The sequence below is a fragment of the Camellia sinensis genome, chromosome 14 (genome assembly GCF_055761805.1).
Source record: "Camellia sinensis isolate YWXY chromosome 14, ASM5576180v1, whole genome shotgun sequence".
Classification (NCBI taxonomy): Eukaryota; Viridiplantae; Streptophyta; class Magnoliopsida; order Ericales; family Theaceae; genus Camellia; species Camellia sinensis.
In genome coordinates this window covers 83,778,891-83,790,920 of record NC_138974.1, presented here as the reverse complement: position 1 = coordinate 83,790,920, position 12,030 = coordinate 83,778,891, and the positions used below count along the sequence as shown (strand labels likewise).

Genomic DNA, 12,030 nt, shown 5'->3' with positions numbered 1-12,030 from the left:
GGTGGAGGGCAAAGGCAGCACAGATGACAGATCGCCCTTCTGAGAGGGATCAAGTGCAGATGATGGTGCGAAACTTCGAGCACGATATGTTGCAAAAGTTGATAGTCGCTCCACTATTCACTTTCAAAAGTTTGCATGAACTGGGGGTTCAGGTCGAGAATGCGTTCAACAGCGGGATTATTCCCAGAACAAGTGAACCGACAAAGAGGGCGATTGCAGGGAGTACCAATACTGGTAGTAGCGTCATTCCCAAACCCACCGAGATCAATGCAGTCGCCACAGCCAACCCTTTTGCCAAACCAAGCCTACAAACAGCCGGTCCAGCCCGAGCTCAGGGCAGAACTTTCACTCCCCTCTATATGAGCTTGACTAGCGCACTAAAAGCCTTGATGGAACGAGGGCATCTCAAACCCCTCGATCCTCAACCTCTGCCTAACCCACTTCCAGCTAGACATAATCCCTCCAAGTACTGTATGTACCATCAGCAGCGCGGTCATGGCACCGACCGTTGCTACCGCCTTCGTCATGAGGTCCAAAATCTCATCGACAACCGGACGATAGCTCCACCTTCAGCCCCCGATGACCAAGTACCTCATCCATATCTCAATCTGATCCACACACTGGCCGTCCCTTACGACCCCAGCGTATACATCACCCCGGCCCATCTACCCAAGCCTGAGGTGTTTATCCCGGAAAGCATGGACTTATGCATGATGGGTGCATCTGAACCCCAATTATCTCAAACCCATGAACCCACTACTTCTGAGCTGATGAAAATGATCGAAGATCTTCAGAGAACTGTGGCAGATCTGGCCTTTGGAGTTTTGGCCTCGTCATCAACCGCATCACATACCAGGGAGTTCATGTCAAAAGGCTCCTCAGGACGGGCTGCATTGGGAGAAGGCCAATCTTTTAGCAAAGTGGAGGCAAGTGGTAAGAACAAGGTAGGGGCAGGCATTGGTCCCCATGAACACCTTCGGTGGGATATTGAGGCTTTGAAAGCTGAAGGACTGAACAAAGAGCAAGTCCTCGCAATTGTTACAAAAAATGTGGATGACACTTTCGCCACTCAGAATGAGAGCAGTCTGAATCAAGGGGCAAGCCAGGAGAAGGGCCTTTGTACGAAGAATGTTCCTTTCAGCCCTAATCCTGTGCTCAGAAATGATCAGCAAACCCAGTCAACGCCTGCCAATCCCTTTGCTGGTGCATCCAGCAAAACTCCACAAACCTCAAAATACCCACCTCGAGGCCAGAGGGTATTCGCACCACTGTACATGTCTCTATCAGCGGCCTTTAGGATCTTGATTAGAGAGGGGAATTTGAAACCCTTGGAGCCGCGACCACTGCCAGATAGACTTCCTTCCTCCCATGATCCGACCAAGTACTGTGCCTTTCATCAGCAAGTCGGCCATGTCACTGACGGTTGTTTCCGTCTTCGCCACGAAATACAAGATCTGATTGACAATAAGGTCATCGCCGCACCAACTCAGCGAAGTTTATCGTCATTGGATCAGTGAACCTGGGGGATAATGTGATGTGATCGGGGGATGAACCACCTGCGGATGGCGCTCGATTTACTCCAGATGTGGTGTATGGCACGCACTATTTTGAGCATTTGTGAATGCTAGTTTTGTACATTCTGACTTGGGTATTGGGTCAGTCTTGTTGTGTTGTTTTGAGTCTGTTTTGAGTCAGTCTTTTTGTTTCAGGTCTGTCTTGTTGTATCGAGTCAGTCCTGTTTTGTTAAGAGTCGGGTGATTCCGGGGGTGTAACCTCGGACATCACTATCTTGTTTTGCGTTTGTCTTTTTGCTTTCTTTTGAGTCTGTTTCTGCCTTGGAGCCAGTTATGCCAACAGATTTGAATGAAACAACAGCAATTTTCATACTCTTGTGTTTGCTTCTGCCGTGTGCCAGTTGTGCCAGAAGTTTGAATGAGATGACAGGGCTCTTCACCTGCCTTTTCTGTGCCTTTGAAGTCATTGTAATGACCTAAGTTTTCCAAAACTTTTTTCGAAACATTGTGATAAAAACAAAGAGGAAGGAATTCCTTGGGTTTTGCAAAATTTAATCAATTGAGAGAAAGAGAGGCATGCTAAGCCCTTAATGATCGAGATCATGCTTGTTAATGTGAGTACTAAGAAGGATCCTCACTTGATCCAGATTGGTCCCACACTGTCTTCAGCGCGAGCGATCTGTCGCTTTCTTAAAAACTTTCAAAAACAAAATGTTTTGCGCAGTCCTGCGAAGACCTGTGTGGAATCGCTCTTGAGATTGTGCAGCTTAGGATCGCTCTCAGCCTCGAGATTCGACCCCTCACTTTCAAACCTTGAACCTGAGTTCAGAACGTTCAACGGTCCACCACAACGTGAGGCCTGTGTGGCCATTTCGAAGCAGCCCTCGAACAAGAGGCACCAAAGTCAGATCAAGAAGATCAGATCAAAAGAAGCTTGCAAAGCTAGAACAGAAGTACCCCTCGAACTAGGGGCAAAGATATCAGACATGCTCGAAGAGCTGAAGATGAGTCTTCTTGCAAATCAACAGCCACTCTCCTGGATACGGATGGCTTCAAAACCCTATAACCATTTGGTATGGACCAAGCTACACTTTTACCCTTGAGAGGCTCGCTGGGCCGAAAACTCGGAAGGGCGACCCAGGCAAAAGTTAGAGCAAGAAAAAGAAAAAAAAGAACAAAAAAAAAGAAGGAGAAAAATGCAAAAGAAAATGGAATGAAGAAAATGCAAAAAACAAAAAATCAAAAAGAAATGAAAAGAATTGAAAAGAAAAGAAAAATAAAACTCGCAACGTCGAAAACCCGCATCGGGCGCCTTGGCAAAAGTTAGAGCCTAAAAAGGAGAGGTTAAATACCCGAGTGTACCTTAACCCCGAACTACGTAAGGCTTGATTCCCATCTTTGGGATACGCAGGCAACTTCATTCTGAAGTCCAGCCCTGAAACACTTCAAATTCAACTGTGTCCATGTGATGGTTCTAGTCATCTTTGTCTTTTCTGTATCCGGAAGTTCGGTTGCAATCATCGCTCTGAGGACTGATTACAATACACTACGGGGCCATTCAGACAAGGGGCAGCTTCCCGTCGCCATTCAATGCGCCGTGGCGCCATTCAAACAAGGGGAAACTTTCTGTTGCCATGCAGTTCCCCTCAAGCAAGGGGCAATCTTCCTTCAAATTCGAGGTTGTGCATCTCGAGAGTAGGTTCCGTACTCGTTGAGCAGTGGTCGTTTGCAAAAATAGTTTTTGAGAATTTTTACTAAGGTTGACTAATCTTCTCGAAAAGTATTCCATTTTTAAAACTGGACCATTTCTTGGACCCAAAAGAGGAAAATTTTCAGTGCTCACAGCCTAACTTGCATGATTTTAAATCAGAAAATCGAACAAGTGTGTTAATCTAACTCTCATATTGGTCAAAAATTGTTTTCGTAGAAAACAAAAGAAAAAAATGGTCAAAATGATGAACTAGGGGCACAATTGAGTTAGGCTTTCTGTCTTCTCCCCATTTTCAACATACTTGCCAAGAAGGGCACTCTACCTGCCAGAAAAGGGCACAACTGAAGTCAACAACAAATGGCAGAAAACTCTCACATCCTCCACGCAACGAGGTATCAAGCCAAGTGCGAAGCACAAACGGGAACGGATTAGGATATTCCACTCCTTTATCTGGACAGATCTGATCATGTCCAAACTCCCCAGCAGAGCATCGTCAACCGATGTCAGCTGCAGATCCGCTACCCATCCAGTTGTAGCACAGCCCCTCTCTAGGAGAAACTCACTGTTGTGAGCAGAAGAAGAGAATCTAGCAGAATGCTTGGGGCAAGAACCCGCAACTTCCTGTTTATTCATCAACCACCCTGGGGAGGGATGAAAAATGAGAGATTAAAGAATAGAGAGGTGTAAGTTGAGAGAAAAGTGAGGAAAAGGGTTTTGAGAGAAAATCCGAGCCTGAGGGCCGAGCGATGTGAGAATCACAAGTGAGAAAGGGTGGGAAACAATACCCGGGGAAACAGGCTCCATGTGCACATTTGAGTCTTGTGTTTTATTTTGTCTATCTCGATTCTTGTTTTGAGTCGCTTCGAGTGTTACTCAATGTGTTTAGGTTGTTTACCTTTGTTTTTCCCTTGTCGAGTCGTTTTGGCTGTGGCCAGTCGTCGGCTCAATACCCGGTTAAGAACTCATTTCTCAATTTTCAAAAATCATCTTGTGCTCAGAGTGCTATGCCATTCTCCACATTTGTGCAAAACAGTATTTGTTCTTTCATAAAACTGCAGGGTCCACCCCCGATAAGTGTGAACAGTAGAACAAGGACCTATCTGAAGCTATGTAGGTTCCAGACTGCAAAGCAAAAGAAAAAGGAAAATTCGGAGCATCTTAGGGTGTTCCAGCTTTGGCAAGATCCGAGACTGCATTCCAGGTGCACCTTCTCAGGCCTCACCATCTCTCTGGAGTATGAGTGTATCTCGACCCCAAGTGTAAGCCTGCTTCAAGTCAGAATGGCAATTAAAGTAGCAGCAGATGTTATCTCTTGCCAACATAAACAGGGTGTCCCCTTTTGAGCTGAGCGTATTACAAAGTCCTCCGAAAGGTAAATCAGAGGCACCAGAGTACATATTTGATGCTCCTCTACTGCATAGAATGTGCATTTTCATATACACTATTGTTGCATGCGTGCCACACATCGTTATGATTCATGCATAGAATATGCTTGCTCTCGATTCTGCATAGAATTGGCTTTCAATATTGCATAGAATATGCTCCTGTTTCTTGCATAGAAAATGCTCGTATCTTTTGCATAGAAAATGCACTCTTCCATACTTGCATAGAAAATGCACCTCATTTGCATAGAACATGCATTCACTCGCACTATCTTGTGCACTTACACTTTGTATCTCACTCGCACTATTTTAGTGCTTTTCATTTCAATCGCGCTGTTTAGCGTATCGCACTGTTTTGTGCATTTCAAATCAATTGCACTGTTTAGCGCATCGCACTGTCTAGTGCATTTCAAATCAATCGCGCTGTTTAGCGTATCGCACTGTCTAGTGCATTTCATTTCAATCGCGTTGTTTAGCGTATCGCACTGTCTAGTGCATTTCGAATCAATCGCACTGTTTAGTGCATTTCAATCGCGCTGTTTAGCGTATTGCACTGTCTAGTGCATTTCGAATCAATCGCACTGTTTAGTGCATTTCAATCGCGCTGTTTAGCGTATCGCACTGTTTAGTGCATTTCAATCGCGCTGTTTAGCGTATCGCACTGTCTTGTGCATTTCAAAATCAATCGCGCTGTTTAGCGTATCGCACTATTTTGTGCATTGCATATCACTCGCGCTGTTTAGCGTATCGCACTGTTTAGTGCATTTCAATCGCGCTATTTTGCGTATCGCACTATTTTGTGCAGCTACATTCACTACAACAAAAAACACATTTGGCGACCCACAAATTTCGTCGCCAAAAGTACAAATTTCGTCGCCAAAAGAATCGGCGACAAAATACACAACTTGTCGCCAAAGCCCTGTCACTAAAAGTATTGGCGACGAAATTAGAAATTGTCACCGTATGTAGACATTTAGCGACAAGCAAAATTGGTCGCCAAAAATCATATATTTTGTCGCTATAGAATTACAATTTGTTTCTAAAAGGTTAAAATTTGGATAGGCTATGTACTTTTAGCGACAAATAAATGCGTCGCCAAAAGTACTATTTAACGACAAAATTAATTTGGTCGCTACAAATCACATTTTTAGTAACAAGTAAGTTTTGGTTGCTAAAAGTTCTTGGAATAACCACTAACTTTTAGCGACAAAAACAATATGTTGTCGCCAAATATATTAACAGCGACAAAAACACCACCTGTTACTAAAAATTCACTACACAAATTTTTGATTTTAATAATTTTCCTGTTCAAAATAATCCAAAACACCTATTTTCCTATGCACAATATATACACAAATGTAATGTAAATAATAATACACCTGTGCAAGACATTCATACTAATTCAAAATTAATAACTATGAAAAATCCCAATAAACATAATTACAATTCTCTGACAATCTAAAACATGCATACCAAAGTACTTACAAACTACTAATATCAAACCCATAAATACATTACCAAATCCTATGTCAAAATATTTTCAAAATTACAACCAAATATTTTGATGTTAAACACCTGACCAACAAGTCATTTACTAAACTCCTACATCAAAATATTTGCAAAAACACAACACCAAATATTTTGATGCTAAACATTTAATCCATAAATCATTTACCAAAATCCTATGTCAAAATATTTTCAAAAACACAAAATCAAATCTTCTGATGCAGCCCAAACTATTTTCCACCATTGCTAATCTGTCACATGAAAAAAGAAAAAACAACATTAGATTGACAAAAAAAAACTCGATATAAACTTCACAATTTTGATTTTAATTTTGTAACGGGAAGTCCAATTGGGTGCTATTTGCTCATACAACTCTATTTAGGCTTGAACAAGCTACCCATGCCAAGTTTCGGTGGTTTTAGTCGTCATTTTGCAATTTTGGCCTCCGAACGGGACTTTTAAGTCTTGTGTTTTACATTTTTCCTTCTAATTTTCTAACCGGAAATCCAATCGAGGTCCCGTTTGTTCCTACAAGTCTATTTAGGTTTGAACAAACTGTCCGTGCCAAGTTTTGGTGGTTTCAGTTGTCATTTAGCAATTTCGGCTCCTGAACGAGCCTTTTAAGTTTTGTGTGTTACAATTTTCCTTCTAATTTTCTAACCGAAGATCCAATAGAGGTCCCGTTTGTTCCTACAAGTCTATTTAGGCTTGAAAAGGCTATCCGTGCCAAGTTTTGGTGGTTTCGGTGGTCATTTTGAAATTTCGGCCCCCGAACGGGCCTTTTAAGTCTTGTGTTTTACATTTTTCCTTCTAATTTTTTAACCGGAAATCCAATCGATGTCCCGTTTGTTCCTACAAGTCTATTTAGGCTTGAACAAGCTGTCCGTGCCAAGTTTCGGTGGTTTCAGTGGTCATTTCGCAATTTCAGCCCCCAAACGGGCCTTTTAAGTCTTGTGTTTTACAATTTTCCTTCAAACTTTCTAACCGGAGATCCAATTGAGGTCCCATTTGTTCCTACAAGTCTACTTAGGCTTGAACAAGCTGTTCGTGCCAAGTTTCGGTGGTTTCGGTAGTCATTTCAAAATTTCAACCCCTGAACGGGCTTTTTAAGTCTTGTGTTTTACATTTTTCCTTCTAATTTTTTAACCGGAAATCCAATCGAGGTCCCGTTTTTTCCTACAAGTCTATTTAGGCTTGAAAAATCCGTCCATGCCAAGTTTTGGTGGTTCCGGTGGTCATTTCGCAATTTTGTCCCCCGAACGGGCCTTTTAAGTCTTGTGTTTTACAATTTTCCTTCTAATTTTTTAACCAGAGATCCAATCGAGGTCCCGTTTGTTCCTACAAGTCTATTTAGGCTTGAACAAGCTGTCCGTGCCACGTTTCGATGGTTTCAGTGGTCATTTCGCAATTTCGGCCCCCGAACGGGCCTTTTAAGTCTTGTATTTTACAATTTTCCTTTTAATTTTCTAACCGGAGATCCAATCGAGATTCCGTTTGTTCCTACAAGTCTATTTAGGCTTGAACAAACTGTCTATGCCAAGTTTCAGTGGTTTTGGTGGTCATTTCACAATTTCGACCTCTGAACAGACCTTTTAAGTCTTGTGTTTTACAATTTTCCTTCTAATTTTCTAACCGGAGGTCCAATAGAGGTCCCGTTTTTTCCTACAAGTCTATTTAGGCTTGAACAAGCTGTCCGTGCCAAGTTTCGGTGGTTTCGGTGGTCATTTCGCAATTTTGGCCCCCTAACAGGCCTTTTAAGTCTTGTGTGTTACAATTTTCCTTCTAATTTTCTAACCGGAGATCCAATCGAGGTCCCGTTTGTTCAACACAACCAAACATATTAAATGAAATGCTTGTAGTGATTTGAAAAGTAAATTGTGAAAAATATACTTACAAAAGTGTTTGTCAATAAGATTCCTCTGATGAATAATCATTTTCATCAACCTGCATGCCTGCTTGATCCTTGGTCTTCCTCATAAACTTCTCAATCTCTTCAAATCAAGTTGATTATTATAGATTCAAATGAAACCAATAAAAATATTTAAACTGGGCAAATTGAGGCACTATTTTGTGGGAACAAGATTGTCAAAGCTATTTAGTGATAGGTGCTTGATGTATATCGGATTACTGTAGATGTTCTCAATAACACCCATTATCTTGGCTTTTGCACATTGGTTCTTACATAATAGTGATGCAGTAAACTGAAAAGAGAGAAGAAAAAAGTGCAATTATACTGAAAAGATCCCATGCACAGTAATCATAACGTGTCACACCTTTAAGTTCTATGACAGCTATCTCTGTACCAGTCAATGCTTTTTTTGATCCAGCAGGGTAAAAACCTGTATCCACAAGTTGTTAAGAATAGCTAAGAAATGGTAATAGATTACATAAAAAAAAAATTAAAACTAACACAACATATACCTTTCAACTGTAAAGGTTTTATAACAAAACCTAGAATAGCAAATGGAACCATCACAATTGCCTCCCCAAAGAATGCAAAACGCCAATTCCAGTGACCTGCAACCCTTACTTTGTTGTTCCCCTTGCATCTTGTCTAGCTTATACATTGGCATTGAGCTTCTTATACAAGAAAAGAGACTCAACATACAGGACTGCATCTCGACCAATTTTAGTAACCTGTACTCGTTAAAGCAACTGTCATTCTGTAGACCACTCAGAGTCCTAGTATTCTAGATGAAGATATGCAATGCAGAGCATCAATTATGATAAATTCAATCAAGATGTAGCAGGTATTTGTTAATATAAATTTTGTGAAATAAATCACTGAAAACAGAAAGGATTATTGTTCTAGAAGTGTCCACGTCAGTACAGAAATAATTCACAGGGTTCTTAAACATCATACATAATTTAAAGAGTAATCATATTCACCAAATAAAATCAAACTAGTATCTTAATTGATTCAGAACATTAAATAACTAGGACAAACTTCCTGAAATATATTTTTAGCTCATTTGATGGCAATTTAATAATCATTCCAACATTGTGACTCACTGCAACAGGATTTTTCATCTTTCCTCATCCAGCATGAACAATAGTCATTGATGTAAAAAAGTGAATGACATCACACATTAGAGTCCTAGGACAACAAGAAAACAGAAAGTTGCCATGTTAACTTATGACATGTGGTTTCCCTATTTGTATGAGCATGCAATACCTAAATGAGTAGGATGACAATTGAATACCTCTTCGGGAACAATTGCAGACGCACATTCGGGAAATTGTTATATTTTTGTTATTTTAGAAAATTTCAGAGAACTTTGTAATTTTCAAATAAAAATAATGATATTCTATTTCAAAAATACAAATTTGAGATATTTTTAATTTTAAAGAACCAGGATTAAGGGGCTACATTTTAGTTTTGGAGGCCTAATTGTAATTTTTGGAAACTTAAGGACATTAATGTATTTTTCTTACCAACAAACACTAATCTCATGTAGAAGTTTCAATTACACACAAACACTCGTCATAGTTTATATATAGGGATCTCTTAATGTTTACCTACACACGTGGTTAAAGAGAGATGAGTCTTGTGAAGGAGAAACCCTAGGAGTCGTACTAGTGAATGAGGGAGAGAACCCCAAATTACTCTGTTTTCATTTTGGCGTATGATGTTTTCTCCCTTTCTCTTCTTCCATCTTCCATCTTCCATCTTTTACCTCATTTTTTTTTTCTAAATCCAACTAAACAAGAAATGAGAAACACAAAATCCAAGTGACAAATCACACAATAAAACAATAAGATTGCATATGATTTTGTACAGAACTCCATACCAATAGGAACTCGTGCCATGAAAGACAGCAGTCAGGAAGCAACACAAAGCTTGGTGATTAAAAAGGGGAAAGGACACACTAACCATAATCTCATAAACATCTACCACTTCCTTTGCCAAAACATTTGCACTTCTCTCTTCCCAACTTTTTAGACTCACAAATTATTTTTCTTCTTTTTTTAGCTTCCAAAAAAATAACTACCTTCTTGTTCCCTAGAAAGTTATAATGAAGAAACATCTTTTAAATGATTAAATTGCATCGCATACTTGAAGATTTTAAAATAAAATATACCTGAATGTTAGGAGCCAACAAACTTGGCTGATCAGTAAAAAAAAGCACCATTCTTCCAATCTCTTGCTTTAATAATATTCTCCTTTCTCGGTGTATGGCATCACAAGAGAATAATGCTTGTTCATGCACTTCGTTGAAATTATCAAAAGAAACTAAACAATGTAATATTTGACAGCTATGGTTCCACAAGCCTCAGAAGGAACAAAGCAGATTGGTAATATGTAATGAAGTTAATCTGATATAATTTTGTAACAAGAATTATAGAAATTTTCTTATGGTGAAAATACAGATGATATGATCCATAAAAATGGAATCATTGATAGTAACACTTTTTGTACTAGTTCAAAATGATAGTTAGCAACGATCTCTGCATTCCTAGAACATAAGGGAAATACTGGAGCTTTGGTGCATGTATGATATAAAATGAACTTAAACAACAATTTGGGAAAAAAGAGAAAGAAAACATCCCCCAAATTAGTTAAATCCCTTCATAGATTGTAATTTTCTTTATTGCCCTGTAAATCTTATGCCAAGTGCAATGCTTTTCAAATATAACATCTATTGTTTGAGTTATACCGTATCATTTTCTCAACTCGCTTTGCAACAATATACTCCAGATCTGCTTCTTTTTGCTTTGTACGTCCAGATTTTGCCATCTTCTTTGACTCCAACATCCGTGGCAACACATATAATTGATAATCCTCATGCAATAGTACATACTGCACATTTAGTATATAACAATGATTTAACTTGCTCGGTAAGCACATTTAATATGTAGCAATGATAAACTAGGTCAGTAAATATCTTCTCTTTTTTTTGGGTGAATACTCAGTAAATACCACGTTTATAATAAGTGACTTGTAGAATTCACCTCATCTCTAAACAATGTAAGAACTAAATTTTCCTTCAGTACAACCTGAAACCAACCCCAAAAAAAGTGTAAGGAAAACAAAGGGGAAAAAACTACAGCATAAACAAAATAAGGAACATTTGCTATGAATAATTATTCATAACAGAAAAGTTTTCTATTATGAATAATTAATGGCGATAGACGGATTAAGATTGCATCTTCTTTAAAAATTCAAGGTTTGCTTTAAAAAAATTAAAAACTTAGGGTTTAACTTGTGACAAGGGTCAAACCCTAGGATCTATATTGTAATTTCCCCTTTAAATAAACTCTTTCGAGTAATAACAAGAGAAACAAAAAAAACTGTTTCAAGTTTACTAAAGATCTATATTGTAAGACCAAGATTTTGCCACATAATTTCAGAATACACAGCAAAAAAATAAATTTGGTTGTATTCTAAGAAAATCTTATGTGGAAACTAATTTTCTAATTTGGTGATTGATGGAACTTACTTATCATTTGCTTTTCCAAGTCAATAAACAACCATATGAAGGTCTTCTTCTTTAATTTATTTATTTATTTTTTTTATCAGCAAAAAAAGAGGAACCTTTATAGATGGAAAATCATACAAGATATGAGATTACATCAAATAAAGGGAAGGAGTTTGGTGAGGAACCAAACCCGAAAGGAAAAAAAAAAGCAGAAGAATAGAACATAGACAAAGAGAACCAAAAACAGAACAGAAAACTGAACAGAACAAGCACAGCAGACACAACAGAGAGGAAGGCAAACTTTGCATACATGGACCTTACACAGCAGATTCATCCATAAATTTCCAGCAGCCCACAAATTTCCAGCTCAAATCAGTTTAACAACTCAGCAAAATAAGATTCCCAACAAACATAGCAGAGCACAGCACAGCAAAGCAAATTTCAGCACAACAAACACAGCACGGCAAATTTCAGCACTCCACCTTATATCAGTTCAG

The 12,030-nt window shown here is 39.1% G+C and overlaps 1 long non-coding RNA gene across 1 annotated transcript; it reads right to left on the bottom strand.

Annotated features, from left to right (window-relative positions):
• Window positions 1-6,232: 6,232 nt before the first annotated feature.
• LOC145807598 (uncharacterized) lies at window positions 6,233-10,407 on the bottom strand. The gene is made up of 5 exons (XR_014350846.1): window positions 10,196-10,407; window positions 8,535-8,750; window positions 8,387-8,452; window positions 8,008-8,104; window positions 6,233-6,364 (listed from the first exon to the last, which is right to left on the bottom strand). It is a non-coding gene; the product is annotated as an uncharacterized LOC145807598 (long non-coding RNA).
• Between the last annotated feature and the right edge of the window lie 1,623 nt (window positions 10,408-12,030).